Raw genomic sequence first — 3,248 nt, 5'->3', positions numbered from 1 at the left:
CCTCCAGCAGACGGCCTCTTGTATGGCTTATACAAGGTCGCCTGCCTCTGCCACAATGCCTTCACAGCTGCCTGCCCGCCGTACCTTTCTTCATTATTGACAACTTGCAGCGCAGCACACGGCAGATGCCTGCGCAGCGCGACTCACGACCTCCTCTTGATACCAAGATCCAGGATGGTCATCGTGTCTATGCGCCGCTTCTCGGTGGCAGCCCCAACAGTCTGGAACGATATCCCCTCTGCACGTTCGCAGCATCACCTCAATCGCCTCCTTCAAGAGAGACTTTAAAACTCACCTCTACAACCACGTGCTTTCGAGCGACTCTGAGCTTGGCTCCGCACCTCTGAGTTGCGGTCGTTACGTCCGCAAATTTGCACGCGTTATAAATTGCATTATTATAATTTGTCTCATTGGAGACCAAAGAACGTCAAAAGGCGAACAACGCAAGGACGATGCAAAACGCCAAAGCGTGATTAGCTCAAGTTAAGTTACAGTATGTGCATCATTGCCGGAAAGGGTAAAAACATTTCTTTGTTTTTATTATCATCTTAATACTCCCAAAAAGGGTCCCGTAGCACCAAGAGCAGTTGCATTTCTCAACACGTGGCTTGGGAATCTCTTAGATTGACTCCGTCTAAAATGATTGCTTGAAATTTTCTTTTTTCAGAGCATAAACACTGGGGAGACAAAGGCAATTACGCAAGAGCATTGGCCAGATTTTTCCCATCATGAGAAAAAAAAATGGCTTTTATAGGTGCTTGCTTAAAAACCCTGGTCCCATTCATTTATAGGCCAAAGCCAGGATCTTTCTTGAATAAAGCACTTTTACTTTTTTTACATTAAGGAAACGACATTTCGCACAATCCAGCTTAAACATTGAACGGCGGAGACGGGGCCATCTTAAGCCTCGGGCCACTGCGACCCAGTCTGCAGAATATTCAACCGCGTTTAACAGCCACAAATTGGCTTTGCTGCACATTGTGATGCCGTGGGAAAAAATCCATTGCGGAATATGAATTCTAAAAGGCAGCTGTGCAAGCCTGAAAGCTAATAAAAGGTGGAAATAAATAAATACATGTTTCATACATCCCTTTAGAGCTATGCAAGGTAGGGTTGGTTAAACATATCTGGTTAAAAGGTACTCTGGTAATGGATGGGTCCATTGGGAATTCGAACAATGGCATAGGAAATGACAAAAGAAAAAAGCAGAGCAGAGGATTAAAGAGAGCTGATGGAAGGCGGTGGAAGGCAGTGCATTGAATATATGCAGGACATTTGACAGCAGCGTCAATCGTTGACATGCTTGGATATTTACCCCGTCCCGTTTAAAGTTAGTTTTTTTTTAACTTTTTAAAACAGCCAGTGATGCCAGCGGTGTTGCTGAATCATTCTCAGATAGCTGGGGACAAGCATACTCGGAAGAGACATGTGATTGTGGTTACCGAAATGTGAGTTTAAATTCAGATTCGTGTCAACTCACCCTGTGACTTAACGTGCTTCGAAGGCAGAAATTAATTGCTCACGTAAAATGTCACAGGAGCAGTCACGTGACTGATAGGCACAGAGGCATGGCAAGAGCTATACTGGATGTGGTGTGCCAGGTGCGGACATATGGTCTGGATCCCTGACCTGGACACACACCAGCTGATATTAAAGAGAAATAAATAATAAAAGTAAAAATAATTGAAATAATAGAAATACAATTATAAATCACGACGTTTCGGGGCCTCACTTGATACAGTAAATCTGGCTGTGACGGTCCCACCTGATGACGGAGACTTGTGTTGCCTCCGAAACGTCGTGATTTATAATTTTATTTATATTATTATTTCTATTATTTTTACTTTCATCATTTCTTTTTATCTACGTGAGTTTACCGAAAAAACCTAAGAGTATGAATCCTTGCAGTCACGAAAGCTTCAAATCTAGAACCTTCGTGCGTAACGAGCTCTTGTTCCTTCAAGCATTCAGCGGATTTGCTAAGTAACGACATCGGCTGCATTTGAGGGGCTTTTACTCGCCATTCTGTTGGCCAAAGGTAATAAAGGGTCGTTTCACAGATGCTGTTAACAAGCTCTCTTAGTGTATTTAATTGTGGGTGTAATGTGAACCTCATTTGCTGACCAATCAATCCACAGTGGACTAGGACTGAGAGCTAAAGTGGCCTCTTGGTTATTTATTTAATTTTTGAAGCTCCCTCTAAAGTACTTGCTCCGGCAGTACATATACTAAAATTGGAACGATACAGAGAAGATTAGCATGGCCCCTGCGCAATGATGACACGCAAATTCTAATGTGCGCTTGATTTTGCAGAGCGGGCGCTTCGGATTAGACGGCATGCGTCGAAACTAATAGTTGATTTGTATTGGCTACTTTTATCAGAGTTTGATTGGGTGTATTTGTAAACCATCGTACAAAACTCCGATCATCCTCGGAGCAGCAGCAGCAGCAGCAGCTTTTGGCCAACCATCGAACAAAGGTCGATGCACCGCAGAGCGCTTTCAGATGCGCTTCTGCAGCCATCCGCTATTCCTTCCGATATTAGGAAGCCACTGGAGCTATGCACTTTTAAATACTAGATTGGAAACTGATTTCTTTAGAACTGCATTTAGTGTTCAATTTGTTGTCCCTGCCCCGCACATCCGATGATCACGGTTGGCTACGCACGATCCCAAGGAAGTTCAACAAACGTAATATATATTATGCGCAAATCACTCACAGGATAAGCAAGTCTGGGCCTGGATAGTCCTAGGATGGGCGACCACCAAGCACGCCAGGTTGTCACTGACAGCTCCACGGCTGTGCTACGTTGCGTGCAAGAAGAGGGCAGTGCAGCAAATCCCAATGTTGTACTGTGCTTCTAATGCTCCCACGTCTGTGCCTCCCCTCCTTCACAAACCCGCACTGACCAGCGTGGCGAAGTACGGTCACGTAACCCCTCCACCCCCCGCCACCCGCACCGCATGGGGGGAGGCCCTCGACCGGTAGCGATGGATTTCGACCGAAGGGTCACCGTGCGTGCACATCGACAAACACGCGCGCGCGTTTCCCCGGCTCCTATACCATTGCAGGTGGCGCCGCACCGCATGCTGAGGGTGTACTTCCTGTGTGGCAGCAAGCTCCCGGTGCTCGAGCCTCAGAGAGCGGAGCGGCCAAGTCACCAACGTGTCCAGGCGCTGCCACTCTCCGACAAGCGGAGGGCCCCCCGGCACGGACACGGCGCGACGTGGTCTCTTTCTCGCTCACAC

At 46.8% G+C, this 3,248-nt stretch overlaps 1 non-coding gene across 1 annotated transcript; it reads left to right on the top strand.

The window, feature by feature from the left end:
• The first annotated feature begins 2,204 nt into the window (after positions 1–2,204).
• Positions 2,205–2,310, top strand: LOC144727839 (U6 spliceosomal RNA). Its single transcript, XR_013587450.1, has one exon. It is a non-coding gene; the product is annotated as a U6 spliceosomal RNA (small nuclear RNA).
• Positions 2,311–3,248: the final 938 nt, after the last annotated feature.

This window comes from Lampetra planeri, chromosome 26 (assembly GCF_965212315.1).
Source record: "Lampetra planeri chromosome 26, kcLamPlan1.2.h2, whole genome shotgun sequence".
Lineage (NCBI taxonomy): Eukaryota > Metazoa > Chordata > Hyperoartia > Petromyzontiformes > Petromyzontidae > Lampetra > Lampetra planeri.
The sequence above is the reverse complement of the archived record's forward strand: the minus strand, read 5'-3'. Positions and strand labels throughout refer to the sequence as shown.